The sequence below is a fragment of the Xyrauchen texanus genome, chromosome 18 (genome assembly GCF_025860055.1).
Source record: "Xyrauchen texanus isolate HMW12.3.18 chromosome 18, RBS_HiC_50CHRs, whole genome shotgun sequence".
Classification (NCBI taxonomy): domain Eukaryota; kingdom Metazoa; phylum Chordata; class Actinopteri; order Cypriniformes; family Catostomidae; genus Xyrauchen; species Xyrauchen texanus.
In genome coordinates, this window is record NC_068293.1 from 17,205,262 (window position 1) to 17,224,661 (window position 19,400).

The 19,400-nt window shown below is 42.2% G+C and overlaps 1 protein-coding gene across 1 annotated transcript in view; it reads right to left on the reverse strand.

Annotated features, from left to right (window-relative positions):
- LOC127659014 (acid-sensing ion channel 4-A-like) overlaps positions 1-19,400 on the reverse strand; it is a 167,336-nt gene that overhangs the window by 117,529 nt on the left and 30,407 nt on the right. The window lies entirely within an intron of this gene.

Here is a 19,400-nt window from a genome sequence, read left to right on the forward strand (position 1 = left end):
CCAGTCTGGGTACGGATGCCAGAGGGTGCCCCGTCCCTGAGAAAGAAGGTCCTTCCTCAGGTGAATTTTTTGGGTACGATGAACTAAGGGCTGTAGAAACCCTTCTTCATCTCGGCTGGAGGGACGGGGTCTATCGCATCTTTGAGGAGCAGGGTGGAGATCTCTGCTCGTAAGGCACTGGCTTGTCGGCCGCACACAAGAGTGGAGTGAATACCGCTGAAACGAGGCAGGAGCCGGGAGAACTGATTCGAGTAGCCGAGTCGGATAGTCCTGGCCAACCAGCGTGACGGATTGGGAAGTGAGAGCCATGCATCCAAATAGTTTTTGACGTACCGGGCGGGGCTTCACGGCAGGGGGGAGCAGGTAATAATGCGTCGGGAGGCAAAAGAGCGTCCCGAGGCTTGGGTAGGGGCAGGGGCGTGAACTGCACAGCGTGCAGAGAGACATCAACTGAAAATGCGCCATGCGGATCCAACAGCAATGCTTCTCGCTGGTAGAGGTGAGTGGAACAGGAGTGAAACTTAGCTGCTTGCTGCACAACTATTCAGCTTCGGAGAAAAATTCTGACTGGTATTCGCTGCCCCGCTCCCCTTTATACCCGTATGTCCGGGGTGGAGCATGCAAATTCTATCTGCCAACTTGACATTGGCCTTTTCTCAGGTTCAGAGGTATGATTTGGCATCAAAGAAAGACCCCTTGTGTCCCTTCATTTGACACAACGTCAAGTGAGTGACAGAAGGGGAACTCTTTTATCTTGTCTTGTATGTTCGGGAATGAGAATGATTGTCATTGTTGAGAAAGCTTTGTGGAAACCAGCCAGGCATTACAAACAGAACTGTTAACTGGTCAATTAAGGTAATTCTCAGTAAACGACTAGAAAAACATAACAATAATTGGACACTGAAGTGAAAGCAAAATCTAGCCATACAAAGCATGTAAACAGCAGAAAACATCAAAAAGTTTTAATTATCGACTTGTTTCTTACATAAACTCATTGATTTGCTTCAGAAGACATTCATTGATCAACTGGAATCGCATGGATTACATCTGCCTAAATGTGATTTTTGGACTGCCAAAGAGCTGGCACCTGTGTACTTGCATTATAAGGACCTGACAGAGCTCTATCTTCTTCTAAAATATTTGTGTTTTAAAGCATGTAAACAGCAGAAACATCAAGACATACATTTTTTTTTTCAGTGAATGTCTTCTGAAGCAAATCGATACGTTTGTGTAAAAAATTATTTTACAAACAATTATAATGTTATTAAGTTTTAAAAAGCACTTCCTGCCAGCAGTTGACACATCACTTCAGTGCATTGGTGAGTTCACGTGAGAATGTGGAACTTATAACTTATAACACAAGAACGAACATCACGTGAGAGTTCCGCCATTACAAGCAGCATCAGAGCCCTGGACGGAAGTGCCAATTTAAAGTTAAAAATGTTTTAATTATCGACTTGTTTCTTACATAAACTCATTGATTTGCTTCAGAAGACATTCATTGATCAACTGGAATCGCATGGATTACATCTGCCTAAATGTGATTTTTGGACTGTCAAAGAGCTGGCACCTGTGTACTTGCATTATAAGGACCTGACAGAGCTCTATCTTCTTCTAAAATATTTGTGTTTTGGTGAAGATAGACTGTCAAACACATCTCAGATGGCATCAGGGTAAGTGAATAATGAGAGAATTTTCATTTTTGGGTGAACTATTCCTTTACTTAAACAACACTAGAAAATACATAAAAGTAGGTAAACTCTCTTAGAGCCCAAATACAATGTCTACAATGAGCCATGATGCAATCATAACAGTAAGGCAAACAACTACAGAAATATGCAAAACTGAAATGTGTTTAAAAATGAATTGAAAAACTTTCTATATAGAAGAAAATATATCAAAGCTGCTATATGTTGCTATCTATTCTACATGTGATCATGTGTGCTATTGATATAAATAGGAGGATGCTGATGTAACCACCAGGCTGCCTAACTACTTTAAATGTCAAGATTTTCCCCATAAGTCTTCTTTTTGTGGTAACCAACAGCACATATCAAATCTGAGCAAATTTTTACCCTCATCTGAAAGTTCAAATAGTTCTTTTTCTCAGTGAAACGTGTGCAATGATTTTTAATAAGACTTGAAAAACAGGAAAATAACCATTGGCACCCATTGGTTTTTCAAGAGATGTGGTACACATCTCACACCTCAAGGAAATTGTTTTGGCTAACAAGAAGTTTTGTTTCATTTAAAAAAATACTTGAGTGTTTGTAGCATCATCTATGATTACTGCGTAATTTCACAGCAGTATCATTTGTTTTCAGAGATTATCCAGCCAAAAGCTGGACCAATCTAAGGTTCACGTTTACACCCCTGAATGCCTAGGTGAAGCCTCTCAATATAGCCTCAATTGGAGGGCATACCATAACACGAGAACCACTCGAAGTCGAAGGTGGATGGGAGCGAACATTCTCTTTATCCAGGGAAACAGAACAAATCTGACCAGATGTAGAAAGCATGAACAAATTGTCACAGAATCCGCTTATCTGATGGTTGACTCCAATATGAGGATCTGTACCTAATGATGGGCAGGTTATTGGGTTCTTGCGATTGTACATGCCCCCACAGTCATCAAGCCCCTTGACTCTTTTCGTTTGCTGCTCCGATGAACAGGCACACTTATCTGTGAGAAATGAAATCGAGGGTAATTGCATGTTCGTGCCACCGAAACCAACTCTACCAAACAGCGGGAGTCTCCTTCCTTTCACCAAATTATCCCACTAAAAGTCTGCTTCCAGCTTGCTCTGTTAAATATCTTCTAGAAAATACATTTCTCACTCTGTCTGTACAATATCCTACAAAGCTTGCTCTTGTTCAATCTCTCACTTTTCCTTCTCTCTTTCTGTCTTATATCAGGATGATCTCAATATTATTTGTAGATATTTGTATGTAAACAAACATTTTGCTTGAACAGACACTAAAAAATATCAACATATTATCAGCATCTACAACTGTTATGTTCAGCTTTAGAGATGTTTTTTTATAAATCCTCGGACAACTGGTTGGAACAGAAATTCACAGAACCTTTCTTCTCATTTTGATTTAAAAACAAAATGGATTCAAAATTGATTTGCTTAATCTGTGACCCTAATCTTACTGTGCGCAATTCATCAGTGCTTTTTAGACAAGTGTGCAAAATTGTATGTATAATAGAACCACACTACTGCATACCAATACCTAAAAACATTAATGAGATCATGTTGATGATGTATACATAGTGTACACTAATACAGACACCCAAAATTCCACTTCAACAGGCTATGTACAGAACATAGCCATTACAATAATAAATATCATGAAGAAAATGTAAAATTAATAAATAAGCCAATCTTAACACGCTTGTGATATGAAGTTCATTTCAGTCAGATTTAAAACCATGTGAATATCCCTAAATGTACATGAGTTTGTGTTTCTATTCAGCAGGGGTGAACTGGGAAGAGAAATTGGCCAGGGAGTTTATATAGAAACTGGCCCAAAAGCACCATTTTGTGGTCCATTCTGCATAACGGGAAAAGTCCCGGATCTCCCGATGGCTAGTGCCTCAGCCGTTACTATGACCGGCCGTTCAGGAAATCTCCCGATTCTCCCGACGGCCAGTCAGACCCTGCTTTTCAGTGTAAGGTAAAGATACTGCATGTTTAATTCATGGTGAGTTTTTCAAACTAGTGTCCACAGGCTATTACATATTTCACGTTTCACACCTTTTGTTTGCAAACCAGCACTCTCACATTTTAATAAAATGCTAATCCCAGGCAAGATATTCAACTGTTTGTTTTGGAAATGCCTTTACTTATGCAACGTCCAAGTACATTTTCTGTCTACAGAGTTCAACCCACACTCAAAGAGCTGCAATAAAATACAAGAGAAAGAGAAAGAAAGGGAATAGGAAGATAGAGAGAGAGTGAAGGAGAGAAAAAGTTAACCTCTCTGTGAGCTTCGCCTGGCTCCAACACCTGCTGTGTTGTTGCCTTTTCATTTATAATCTAAACCTTTTCCACTCAGTTTCACTGACATATTTCAATATGGTTTCATTCAAAGTTGTGAAAGAAGCATGCAGTGGTTCCATTACATGTAAAAGCACAATTTTCTTCTTTGCCTGAGCAATTTGCCTTGGCAAATTGTCCATAATAAATGTGTGCCTGACATCAGCCTCAGGCGCATCTGATTCATAGAGGTCACACAAGAAGATTTTGTGATCAACACTGATTGTTAATCGTGGATGGGGTAAAAGTGTTCAATGATCAATGAGAATGTTTTCACACTTGAGTCCTCCGCAAAAGAACCAAACTCAGACTCAGACTTTAAAATGGACCAAAAGTGAAAAATAACAACTTTACATACGTTGCCTACACTGGCAGTAAAAAAGAACTCAGATCTAATTTTGGTCCATTTTATGTTTGATAGGGTCACGGTTTACTTTTGATTTAAGCTGTTTTTTGGAAGCTTCAATGTTTTATTAATAACATTTTGTCTTCTTATTCATCTTCTTAATTATTATATGATTATTATTATTAAAATTATTATTATTTTGTCATATTACTCATTATGATTTTCTTCATCTTTGTCTTTTAAATAATATTAATAATAACTAGATTGGGGAAGGGGGGCGGGGGGGTAGCTCAGCAATTATTGACACTGACTACCACCCCTGGATTCACAACTTCAAATCCAGGGTGTGCTGAGTGACTCCAGCCAGGTCTCCTAAGCAACCAAATTGGCCCGGTTGCTAGGGAGGGAAGAGTCACATGGATTAACCTCCCTCGTGGTCGTGATTAGTGGTTCTTGTTCTCAATGGGGTGCATGATAAGTTGTCCATGGATGGCAGAGAGTAGCATGAGCCTCCACATGTGGAGTCCCCACAGTGTCATGCACAACGAGCCACGTGATAAGATGTGTGGACTGACGGTCTCAGAAGCAGAGGCAACTGAGACTTGTCCCCCACCAGCCGGATTGAGGTGAGTAACCGTGCCACTACGAGGACCTATTAAGTAGAGAGAATTGGGCATTCCAAATTGGAAGTAAAGGGGATAAAAAATTATAATAATAACTAGATTGGTATAATTTCTATTGAAAATGTGAGTAGTGCTTTTTGTGGCAAAAATCCCACCCAGTTCAAGTCAAAAGAGCCAGTCTCTATGTCTCAAAAATGTGTGATGAGAAATGGCTGAAGGCCCCCAGGGGTCTTCAAGGGCCTCATGGAGCCCACATAGGACCTCAGTATATTTCCTTAAGTCAAACAAGCACACCCTCATGTATCTACAATATTCTGGAACCGAGATATGACAGGGGCTCTCAAGAGCCTCATGCAGTGAAAAAAAGGCATTTTTACATGGCCCCAAGTAAAATAAAACACTCCAATGTCTATCCGATATTCTGTAGCTGAGACATTGCAGGGGCCCATACAAAGAGTCCACTGCCACATCTCTAAACTTGTCTTACTACCCCAAGTGACAAGAGGGTACACATATTTTCTGTTCAAGAGAAATTAGCCCTCTTCTCCCTTTTCAATGTTAAGTCTGGGGTTTATCACAAAAAAACATTTGCCCACCAGGCGATTGATAATAAAAGTCATAACACACCTCTCCTCAATAAGTTGGTCGATAATTATAATAATAATTCCTTACATTTATATAGTGCTTTTCTAGGCACTCAAAGCACTTCACATAGTATTGGGGGAATTTCCTCAACCACCAGCAGTGTGCAGCATCCACCTGGCTGATGTGACAGCAGCCATAGTGCGCCAGAATGCCCACCACACACCAGCCACTGGTGGGATGGAGATTCAGGGATGGAGATTATTAGGGGGCCATGATAGAAATTTGGCGTTACACCCCTACTCTTTACAAGAAGTGCCCTGGGATTTCTAATGACCACAGAGAATCAGGACCACCGTTTAGCATCTCATACGAAAGACGGTGCCTTTTTACAGTATAGTGCCCCTGTCACTATACTGGGGCATTAGGACCCACACAAACCACAAGGTGAGCACCCTGTGCTGGCCTGTCTAATACCACTTCCAGCAGCAAACTTTTCCCCAGGAGATCTCCCATCCAGGAACTGGCCAGGCTCAAACCTGCTTAGTTTTAGTGGGCAACCAGGCAAGAGCTGCAGGGTGATATGGCTGCTGACAATGTTGCTTTTTCCCCACAGATATTTCCTAGATAAATCTTCTTTTTGTGGTAACCAACAGCACATATCAAACCTGAGCTCATTTTTAAGTTCATCTGAGTTCAAATGTTTCTGGTTCTCGGTATAGTGTCTACATGTCAGGGTTCAGCCACATCTGTTGGTTTTGTTTATTTCTTTTTGTGGCTGAATTCTGACACATATTTTATGTCATTTTGTGTGAATACATGGCTTTGTTTGGTTTTCTATGCCATGTGTTCTTGTGTCTTGTCATTTGTTGTGTGAGTGTACTTGGCTTTGTGTTTTCTCATTGTCATGTGCACTCAACAGTCGTTCAGTCTTGAGTTATACCCCACCCCCCTTGTTCACTTGTTATTAGTTAATTTGCCACCTCATTGTATTTTCTGTCCCATGCTAGTTCTTTGTTGTTGTTCACCCTGTTAGGTGTGAGTCCTGTCGATCGGTTCCAGTCCGGTCCAGTCCTGTCCTATCCTGCCTAATCCAGTCCTGTCCTGCAAGTCTTTTCACTCCCTGTCCTGGTACTGTTTTTCCACCCTTCGGGTTAGTTTTTGTTTATTTTTGTATTAATAAAGCCGATTCTACAGTGCTTTTTTAATCCTCGCCCTCTCTCTCCAACCCACCCCTGACAGAATGAACTGCCCAGAAATAAGAAAACAGAGATAGGCATGTTCCTTTTCCCATCTTCCACCCACTGGGACTCTGTTAAAGAGCAAATGGTCCAGCTCCTCTTCCTCCATCAAGGGGAGGCAGACCTCAGGGATTTTACCTGCAAATTCCTCTTTGCAGTTGATGAGCTGGACTATAGCATTGACATTGATCTCAAAGAGGCCTTCCTTTAGCTTCCTCCCTGACCGCTGGACCCCACCCCCTTCCTCAAGCCAAAGAAGCAAAATGCCAAAGAAACCCAACAGCAAGGGTTCCTCTACATTACTGTGGCTGTCAAGCCTGGATGGCAAGAAACTAATGTATAACTCACATTGTAAAAGGGACGGCAGTACTATGATATCACCTTCAGACGACAAGCATTTGCTCTATACTTGGCAAATAGGATTCTGTGCTCCTTTCAAGGGGCTTATGCACATAAATTGTTCTAACATGTTATTGATTTTAATTTTAATAATAAGAACAGGACATGAAATGAGAGAGAGGAAAAAATTGCACTGTGATTTGTGACTGAACAGCTGTGACATTTATTCCTGGTCTTAACTGATCCTTCCTGAGGTGCTCAATTAGCTGTTTTTTAATCCCAATGAGAATGTCAAGGGCAATTGTAAACATGAGCAGGAGATATATCCCTCATTAAAGACATATTTACTCTAAATAATACCCTTATCAAACACTGCATAATGAAACTGATGAAAATACAAATGCAGCATGAAGCATCATTTCACTTTTCCATCTCTCAATGGCACACACCAGAAAAGCTATTTTCTAATGAATGTCAACAATAAATATGAAGTACACACACACACACACACACACCTGGGAAGTGCATTTACGAAATGTGCAACATGGCTAATGCATCCATTTTGCCCACTTTATGTTACCAAGCATGCAAAGTTGACATATTGTTAATGCTCTGATAGTGCATCTCTGTCAAAATGGCCACCAAGGTAAAACATCTTGGAGTGGAATAATGCAGCTAATTTGAAATGAATTGTTAAGGACTAAAATTATTTTTGTTCTGAATGATTTCCCATTTTAAACTTAACAGGTGCACTTTGCTTGAAACAACTAAGAACATTGAAATCAATCCATTTGTTCTTTTCTTGCTACAGAAATAGCAGAGAGACCTGATATACTGCTTTCCAGAGACAATCAAGTGTTTGCACACCTTTACATTTTATATAAAGCTCATAAATGGAACTCATTTTTCTGGGAAAAGCCAAGGACATCGCACAATATAAACAGCCCAGTATCTCTCTCTCTCTTCCTCCCTCTCCCGGGACAGAAGTGTTAATCGGAGCCATCAGGTCCTTTCCTGCTGGATCAATGTCAGCACAAATTTCAGATTGCTTTCCTGATGCATGCCAACTTATCTGTGATTCAACTTTAATAGGTTATTGAACGACATAAACATTTAGGGAGCAGGGCCGTATTTCAAGTTATTGACAATCAAATCCACATAACTTTCTCATTACCATACATTAGGACAAACAGAATTAATCTAAGGGGGCACTGTCAGATGAAACAACAGTACTATGATTGAAAGAGGTCAAAGCCTGGACTGAAGGAAAATTAATGGCTAACCTTCAATATCCAGTGTGGTATGATAATACATTCCCACACTCTGATGAAACACTGTCCTGTATTTTACCAAAAATAACAATATCACTTCTGTGACTGTATCTTTACAAACATATTTTAAAGTGCAATGTTTAAGCATGACACAATGTTTAAGTAGGGGAGACCAGGAGCCATATTTTTTTTATTCCAGTGAATATTCCTCAGGGTTGGTTTATTTTTTTAATAAAATGTCTGTATAGGCAAATACCTTAAAGTCTTTGCCATAAAGAAGCTTTGAAAATTTCCACCATTAGTGCCCAGAAAAAATATACAGTTCATTGAACACACTTTGACCATTTTATGGGGTAAGGGATATGTTGTCACAATAAAATCTGCCATTACACCAGACACATTTAAATAGTCTATTTGAACAATTATTAAAATAGAATGACTATTTGCCCTAGGTGTAGCAGTGTGACTATTTGAACTTAAATAGTCTGGTGGAAACAATTAAATTAAAGACAAACTGCTCCCCTATGTGTGCTCTAATGGTGTGGTATGTAAAGACGCTGTGGATGTGTTTTTCTTGTATGGACGACCCTGGTTCACGTCCTCGTTTTTTCACTCTTAATATTTCCTTTAATACTACTTACAATAATGAACACAAATTTATATAAAGGTTGATTTTCTTGTAGTGATTTGGTCATGGTGACAGTCCAGGAAATGAAAGAAAGATTTGCACTGGGTAAAATTAACCATGCTTTTACTTTAGTAATATTGTAGTAAGCATGCTTTTTACAAAAGCCAGTCTTAGCACGGTTATATGGTGTTAATATAGCAAACATGTTTAATTTTGTGGTTACTGTGACTTTACTACAAAATACCATGGTGGTACTATAATTACTGCAGTAAAACCATGTTTTTTGTTTGTTTGTTTGTTTTATAAGGGAAGGTTAGACATAGGGGTTGGAGTAAGATGCCTGTGGGACTCTAAATAAACACAACAAACACGCTGTAGTGATGCCCCTATACTATATGTTAGTATTTAATTACTGCAGGGGTGAAAATAGAATCTGCCACTATTTTCACTATGGTGCAGATAGCATCTAACACTAGAAGATGCTTTTGGTGTGCTTTTATAGCCTCATAACTCATGAATCAACAAAAATGAAAAATGTAATATCCAAAAAATATCAATCCATTTTTCTGGACAAAAATATTGTATCTACTTGTAGCCAAGTGGAGAAATTTCATATAATATAACTCAAATCATAAACTCTTTGAGCCCTTTTAAGAATATTGTGACACCGCTTTAAGATACTCTCTCGTGTTACACACATGCGCTGGTTAGATCATGAGAACATGTATCGCACAAGAGACCTGCCAGTTTTGTTAATTGCTTGAAAATGACTTGGGTAAATATAAAAATTTACACAAAATGCTTATAAATTGCTTTAAATATGTGTTCAGAAGAGTTATAGGTTAAATTTAATGAATACATATGGATTGCATGTGTGGAGTTGGACCACATTCTGTGCACACATGTGAAAACTTGGTATGTAAATTTAGTATTAATCACATCTTATTAAATTATTTATATTGAGTGTTTTACAGTTTAGTCAATAAGTGTAATGCATGTTATATTAGAAAATATAAGAATTCTATTTTTTTTAAACTGTTGTATATGTCCTTAAAACCTGCTTAAAAATGTATAAAATGCTTTGAGTGATTTAAGCATGTGTTAAATGCTTAAAATACTGTGAGTGCTAAATACATTGAATGCTTTCAGCGATTTAAGCAAGTACTTAATATATAAAATGCTGTGAATGATATAGGCATGCATTAAGATGATGAATGCCGAAGCATATGGGTAGGCTAATATCCTGTTTGTGTTTTCATTTAACATTAGCCTCTACCTTATTCCATTACGCATTTCATTTTTCATTTCATTTGACCGCTGTATTTTTTCTTCTTTTTTATAACAGCCGTCATAATAAAACCACAAAGGATATTGTTTATCCTGTTTTGTTACTTTACAACCACCAGCTACAGCTTATTTTCTAGTATGTGACAACCTGTCCTGACCTGAAATTTAGGAAATAATCTTGTCCTAAGAACACAATTCAACCCTTTCAGTTAAAATCTACCTTCATTATATAGTTGACTCTTGCCTGAATGTATGATAATTCGATTTTGTTGTGTTTGCTAGTTTACATAACAGCTATTACAATAATACAGTTATTTAATTAAAATGTTTTTTTCCACAATTCTAATTTAAGAGGGTTTTGAACTGGGTGTTTGACAACAACATACAAAATCACTACTAGAAAAGCACATTTGTATTATTGGACCTTTGACTCAAAAACCCATAGTTTCTGAGATATAGCCCTTGTGACAACTTCCCAGTGTGAAACTATTCCCAGTCTCCAAGATGTAAACCATGTGTTTATGGAAGAGGATAACTGAATATCAAATTCAGTCAAAGCAATTCTGAACAGAGAAAAACGCTCTCTTTGTTGGTTTTAAACATGTCAAACAAACTGGGAGGCTGTTTAGGAGGTCCCAGCTGCTGCAAGCAGCTCTTACACTTCAAATGTCCGCCATGGCCTTGAATCACACAGAACAAATTTCACAGCAAGCATCAGACTTCAGACACAGGCGCTCAACTGGAGGTACTCTTCAGCTGTTAGGGAGAATGTGGAAAGCCATTTTATTTTTTAAAACAACAACGAGATACATAAAGCAGGAAAGTCCACACTCTGTATGGCAGTAAAAAATGCTTAACAATAAATATATTTAAAAAAAATAATTCAAGCAAGCTAATTTGAGTGAATACTGCGGAAAAAAAATGTTTCACATAGTAGGTGTCCACAATTAAAACACATAGTTCACCCACATAAATAAACATAGCATTTTAATTTACTCATTCCAAACCTGCAAGACTTTCTTTCTTATGAGCACAAAATTAGACATTTCCGTCATATTCGTTCCATGTTCATGAGTGCATGAGAGAAGCCCATTCACAATGGCATGCGTATTCACATGAGAACTTTCATTATTTTTAGTGCAAAACAATGTGAACACACAAACCATTGTATACGACTTTCTCTTATGGTCTTATGAACGATCAAAAGATGTCAAGATTTTCATTGTAAAATGACTTTTTTCTCCATATTTTATAAGAGAATGCTGTCTGAGACTGGGGATGCTACAGAGCCCCTCTTACATGCCCACTTTCAAGGGAGCTACAGAGCTACTATATTTTTATATTTGATAACTTCATCTCTATATGTGCTACTGTCAGTCATGAGATATTGTAAGTTAGTGGAGAAGTACAACAATCAGCGCTGGTAAAAGTCTGACTGGGTGGTCTAGTGGTAATTCATTCTGCCATTGCATAAAAGATTTAGGTTTCAAATCTGCCCATATGAAAATTTATATTTTAATTAACAATGATTTCTTGAATATCTTCAAGAACATTTATTAAAATGCACATTTGTTTGCATTTTTCAATGGGATTTGATTGGAAAAGAGTGCAAACTGTGGAACTCGTAGCATCGTGGATTTCTCACCGTCCATTCTGGATTCCTCAAGTTGGCCCATGGGCCAAATGACCTTTGATTTGGCCTGCCTTGAAGTATATGAGAAGAGTGAAAAAAAAAATGCTATTGATGCAGCTTTTCATTGCATTAATTTAGCAGATTCCAGAGTAATGCAGAGTTTTTGTATAATTCAATTATACAAGAGGGAACCTAGGGCAACTTAAAAATATTTTAATATAAAACAGTTTGCAGAGCCTGAAATTCAGTGCAGAGTTGTGGCTATTGGGCACAATTTTAATAATTCCTGCAATTTCCACTTTCATACTGTGGGAAATTCCCACACACTATTATTCACTTTACAGTGCAGCTGCACATTAGTTTCTATATTAGTAAACCAATAGATAGAGATGAACAAATTAAATTAATAAACTTTTGTATCTAACTGTAATTCCAGAAGCTGAGTGAGTAAACCTGCTCTGTCTATCTTTCGCTTATGTGCAGCTGTCAGCAGTGTCAAAAGTGTGAGCGCACGAAGTGAAAAACTGCTTCGTTGCATAGATACTGAACTTAACCCTCTGGGGTCGACGAACGTGCCGACGTGACATGCTGGATTTTTTTCATCATTACAGTGGAAACAACATAAAATTCTCCATCATTTTGGGGCATACAGATAAGTGTAAGACATTATTAGAGTCTATAAAGGGTCTACATTATTTGTGTACCCTCACAATAACAACAAAACCTTCCGTTTTGTAAAATAAAGAAAATAAAAAGGGTGTGCTTACAGCAGTCTTTGTGTTCACAAGCATATTTCTGAAATGCTTCACGGAGTTTCAGTTAATTTTTGTGAATACTTATCACACAAACATGAAATATATGTCTAAAGAAAGCTTAAAATGTCTACTTTTAAATAAAACAATTCAAATTTAAAACAAATATTCTTCTGCAATGTAATCTGTATGAAACTAAGCGAAGTACAGTTTCTCCTGGCTCAGCTAATTATCACTAATGTTATCACACCCACTGGCAGAGGGCTCTGAGTCGATCAATGCAAATGGTAAACACCCCTGACTGTGCCTTAAAAACATCTAGTTCATTCACTTTTCTGTGCGTTTGAAAGATAGCACAATACACAGGCGAGCAAACTCCTGGATAGTGACGAAGAGTTAACATTTTCCTCAGAAGAAGAGCGGGACTCCGATGAACGTTTGTATTTTGAAGAGAGACTTGATCAAGCCAAGGATGCAATTTCAGATGAGTAAGACTCATTTTACTTACATTAGTTGACATGCTATTTTATATAAACATGTACATATTTTACTAGAGGTACTGTTTCCAGACTTGCCAGCCAGGATTCAGAGTATTGAAATTTGAAATATGTCCTAATTTGCAATTTCTAGTTACATTAAAATGCTGTTTCGGCTAAAGCAGGTATTTAAATTGTACACTGTTTGATATGTCAAATATGATATGTTATATTATATAAAAAATAATATGAATGTTTTGAATATATTTTAACTAGTGTTTATGCTGCCTCATTATCATCAACAAAGCTTGTGCTTGCAAATATCTGTTCAGGTGTAAATGAGTAAAGTATTTATGTAAAGAACATATATAGTCACATTACTTCTTTAACTTAAAACTTCATTTTCATCAAGTCTTTCTGTCACATTCCTCATTGATAGGCCCAGGGGAGGGGTCTACGTCTCCTCAGGTGTTAGATACATCCATATTCATGTTAATTCATGCCTCCTCGCATATGACCTTTATAACATTAAAAGTGTCTTACAAAAGTTAAATTACTATATTGTTTTGTATGAATGAGGATGGTTTTCACATAATTTTGTAGCAAAAACTCTAGGCTACAAGATCCAGTTATCAAAGGTATTGTGGACGAATGTTTAGTATGTGTTATATGGCCTTATTTAAATTACTTAAAATATTATTGTTTTCAAAAACGAGGCATAAACTTTATTTTCTCAAAAATACAAACATTTACACACATGTTGCTCACATATTGTTGTAGCCCAGTTTGTGCTGAATACAGTGTTATCAGACAGTGTTATTAGTGTTAATAGCCATTAATGTTTTTTTAAGCACCTGAAATAAGCACAAATGTCAAGGCATGTCAAAACTTCTCCAGGGCCCAAAACACCATTGAACCCCAGAGGGTTAAGACGTTACAGATGCATAAACCTTTCTAAACCTGTTAATTCGACATGCAAATGGTTATATCACATCTCTGTAAGCGAGCGATGTGATAAAACTATATTGTTCCTGTTTATAAATCAACAAAGCTGTAAACATTGCAAGAGCATGATGGCATATGCCTTTTATGTCTTGGCGCTCTCTCATTTTTCATAATGCAGCACATTTGCAAGAAAGGCAGAAATAGCAAAAATATTTTGTGTAATGTAACAGCTGCATGATAAAGAGGGACACTTAAACACCTGTTACATCTCTCATCTCCATCTCTAGTTCCATCCAAGGTCGGGAATTAATGGAGGCTCTGGAGTAAGAAATCCCCCTGCAATCTTATATAGTTCCAAATTAATATATCCATCACAATCTTCATTCGCATTTTCGCGGAACATTATTTGTTTCATGCTGTCTTTTGTGCAGATGGTGCCGAGGCAGTGGTGGATGCTCGCACATAAACGTGCACAGACGGGCATTCCGCTTCTCATGCTTTGCATCAGTTCAGTGTCATACTCGCGCTAAAATGATCAAATGTTAAAATGCCGTTATTAATAATAATATGAACAACAATAATATCTGGATGTGTTAAATAGCTGTTATGATTTGTGGAAGTAGGAGAAGGCAGACGGGAGTGTGGATCCAAATGCGGGCTTTATTGGGACAAATAACAGAATAAACAAAACACAGGAACAAAAGAAAGTCCACGATGGGAAAAAGGCAAACTAATACAAGAGGAAACGGAGGGCAGAGAACGACAGGGTAACCTTGGACGGACAGATAACGGGGTAACCATGAACGGGCTGAAAGACAGGCAGGCAGGCAGGGAACACGAAGCACGAGTCAAACAATACACAAGTGGAGACATGGAACATCAACGAACGACAATGGGAAGGGGAGAAAGCGGGGTTTAAATAAACAGACAAGGTAATGACAAAATAACAGACAGGTGCGGACAATAACACAGTGATCAGGGCAGGGAGCGTGATCCGGGAATTGTGGGAAGTGCAGTTTCACACACGGACAGTGAGACTCAGGGCGGACAACAGGGAAAACGTGACATGGAACGGGATCGGTGATGGGTGAAATGGAAAACACGGAGCGGACAACAAGGAAACGTGACATAAACGTGATTAGTGAAACAGAGAACATAGGGCAGACAAACACAGGAACGTGACATAGCCCCCCCTCAAAAGGACCGGATTCCAGACGGTCCTAAAAATAATAGAAAAAAATAAGCAAATGTTCAAGGGAAGAGGGGCTAGAAAAGGGGGAAAACAGACAGACCAAAGGGGCCACAAGGGACACAAAGACAGACTAAGGAGGCACAAGGGACACAGGGACAGACCAAGGAGGCACAAGGGACAATTAGGCAATCCATGGGGGCAATTAGGCAGTCCACGGGGGCACAAGGGGCAGTTAGGCAGTCCACGGGGGCATACAGGGCAGACAGGAAGTCGGGGGGGCACAGAGGGCAAAAGGGTAGTCCAAGGGGCAGGGACAGGTTCAAGAGGCCTGGGAGGCGGCCACAAGACAGGGCAGACAGGAAGTCCGGGGGGCACAGAGGGCAAGAGGGTTGTCCAAGGGGCAGGGACAGGTTCAAGAGGCCTGGGAGGCGGCCACAAGACAGGGACAGGTCTAGGAGGCCTGGGAGGTGGCCACAAGACAGGGACGGTCTAGGAGGTCTGGGAGGCGGCCACCGGACAGGGATAGGTCCCGGAGGCGGAGCTGAGAGGGCCTCTGGAGACGAGGCTGAGGGAGGCTCTGAAGGCTCAGGAGGCGGAGCTGAGGGGGGCGTTGGAGGCTCTGGAGGCGGAGCTGAGGAAGGCGGAGCCGAGGATGGCTCGGGAGGCCCAGGAGGCGGAGCCGAGAGAGACCCAGGAGGTGGAGCCAAGGGAGGCGGAACCATGGAAAGCTCTGGGGGCTCAGGAGGTGGAGCCGAGGCAGGCTCAAGAGACGGAGCCGAGGGAGGCTCAGGAGGTGGAGCTGAGGAAGTCTCAGGCGGCGGAACCGAGGAAGGTGGCGCCGTAGGAGGCTCTAGAGATTGAGACCTGGAAGGTTCTGGAGGTGGAGCCGAGGGAGGCCCTGGAAGCCGGGCCGAGGCAGGCCCAGGAGGTGGAGCCGAGGAAGGCTCTGGAGGTGGAGACGAGGAAGTCTCAGGAGGCGGAGCCGAGGAAGGTGGCGCCGTAGGAGGCTTTAGAGGCGGAGCTCTAGAAGGTTCTAGAGTCTCTGGGAGCAGAGCCGTAGGAGGCTCTGGGGGCGGAGCCGAAGGAGGCTCTGGAGTCTCTAGGGGCAGAGCCGTAGGAGGCTCGGGAGGCGGAGCCGTAGGTGGCTCAGGAGGCGGAGCCATAGGGGGCTCGGGGAGAAGAACCGTAGGACGCTCTAGAGGTGGAGCCCTAGAAGGCTCTGGGGTCTCTGAGAGCAGAGCCGTAGGAGGCTCGGGAGACGGAGCCGTAGGAGGCTCGGGGGGCGGAGCCCGGGAAGGCTCAGGAGGCGGAGCCCTGGGCGGCTCGAGAGGCGGAGTCCTGGAAGGCTCGAGAGGCTTGAGGGGCAGAGCCCTGGAAGGCTTGGGAGGAGGAGCCCTGGAAGACTCGAGAGACTGGAGAGGCGGAGCCCTAGGAGGCTAGGGAGGAGGAGCCCTGGAAGACTCGAGAGACTGGAGAGGCGGAGCCCTAGGAGGCTCGGGAGACTTGAGAGACGGAGCCCTGGAAGACTCGGGAGGAGGAGCCCTGGAAGACTTGAGAGACTTGAGAGGTGGAGCCCTGGGAGGCTCGAGAGGAGGAGCCCTGGAAGACTCGAGAGACTTGAGAGGCGGAGCCCTAGTAGGCTTGGGAGGAGGACCCCTGGAAGACTCGAGAGACTGGAGAGGCGGAGCCCTAGGAGGCTTGAGGGAAGGAGCCCTGGAAGGCTCGAGAGACTTGAGAGGCGGAGCCCTGGGGGGCTCGAGAGGCGGTGGCTCTTGGATGGTCATGGCTACTGGCGCTGGCTCTTGGACGGTCATGGCTACTGGCGCTGGCTCTTGGACGGTCATGGCTACTGGTGCCGGCTCAAGGACGGTCGAGGCTACAGGCGCTGGCTCAGGGATGGTCGAGGCTACAGGCGCTGGCTCATTGACATCGGGGGCTAAGGGCTCTGGCTGGTTGACCGTGGCTGACGAGGGCTCAGGTTCGCTGACCGTGGCTGACGAGGGCTCAGGCTCGCTGACTGGGGCAGGCGTGTGCTCTGGCTCGCTGACCGGGGCAGGCGTGGGCTCTGGCTCGCAGACCGGGGCAGGCGTGGGCTCTGGCTCGCAGACCGGGGCAGGCGTGGGCTCTGGCTCGCTGAACGGGGCAGGCGTGGACTGGGAGGCGGAAGCCTGTCTTCTCTTCCTCCTCCGGGCAGATGAAGTGGACCGTGCAGGCTCAAGGGAATCTACTGGTGTGGGGGTTTGTTCGCTGACTGGTGGAACAGGCGTGATGGGAATAGCCATGGGCGAGTTGAAGGTCGCCACCGCGGGAGGTGAGGTAGGGTCCTCCTCTGCCACGCCCACAGTGAGTGGCGAGCCGCTGACCAGCAGAGCCTCTTCCACCATCTCCTGCAAAGTCCAGCCGAGCGTCGCCGGTGGTAAGCGCTCTTTCAGCGACGCGTCGAAATTGCCCCTGAAGAAAACCACCAGGGTTGACTCCGGGAAGTCCAACAAGTGTGCCAGCTCCAGGAAGTCCCGGATGTGGTCTTCCACTGGTCGGTCCCCTTGCCTCAAACCAAGCAGCCGGTAGTTGGCCTGCTGGACCGCTGGATCCATTGTTTGGTCGTTCGTTCTGTTATGATTTGTGGAAGTAGGAGAAGGCAGACGGGAGTGTGGATCCAAATGCGGGCTTTATTGGGACAAAGAACAGAATAAACAAAACACAGGAACAAAAGAAAGTCCATGATGGGAAAAAGGCAAACTAATACAAGAGGAAACGGAGGGCGGAGAACGACAGGGTAACCTTGGACAGACAGATAACGGGGTAACCATGAACGGGCTGACAGACAGGCAGGCAGGCAGGGAACACGAAGCGCGAGTCAAACAATACACAAGCAGAGACATGGAACATCAACGAACGACAACGGGAAGGGGAGAAAGCGGGGTTTAAATAAACAGACAAGGTAATGACAAAATAACAGACAGGTGCGGACAATAACACAGTGATCAGGGCAGGGAGCGTGATCCGGGAATTGTGGGAAGTGCAGTTTCACACACGGACAGTGAGACTCAGGGCAGACAACAGGGAAAACGTGACATGGAACGGGATCAGTGACGGGTGAAACAGAAAACACGGAGCAGACAACAAGGAAACGTGACAATAGCCTTGATTATAAATTAAACATTATTAATGCTTCAATGATAATTTTACAGAACATTAACCACTTCATCTCTCTGACTGGCATTCATTGTTGTATTAAATTGGCTTGAAGGAGTAGCTAAGTTTTTTAAAAAGCTCCTCATTCCAAATCCGGAGAAATGCTGTCATCTAAACTCATCTAAAAAATGAAACATCCCTTTTCAGGACACTGTATTTTAAAACTATTTAAAAAAAAAAAATCCAAATAACTTTACAGATCTTTATTGTAAAGGGTTTAAACAATATTGTCTATGCTTGTTCAGTGAACCATAATTAATAAACATGCACCTGTGGAACGGTCATTAAGACTAACAGCTTACAGATGGTAAACAATTAAGGTCACAGTTGTAAAAACTCAGGACACTAAAGAGACCTTTCTACTCTGAAAAACACAAGAATAAAGATGCCCAGGGTCCATGCTCATCTGTGTGAATGTGCCTTAGGCATGCTGCATGGAGGCATGAGGACTGCAGATGTGGTTAGGGCAATAAATTGCAATGTCCGTACTGTGAGATGTCCAAGACAGCACTACAGGGAGACAGGAAGGACAACTGATCGTCCTTGCAGTGGCAGAACACATGTAACAACACCTACGTACACCGGATCGGTACATCCGAATTTCACACCTGCGTGACAGGTACAGGATGGCAACAACAACTGCCCAATTTACACCAGGAACACACAATCCCTCCATCAGTGCTCAGACTGTCCGCAATAGGCTGAGAGAGGCTGGACTGAGAGCTTATAGGCCTAGGGCAGGGACTTACCAGACATCACCGGCAACAACGTTGGCTATGGCCACAAACCCACCTTCGCTGGATCAGACAGGACTGACAAAAAGTGCTCTGCACTGACGAGTCATGGT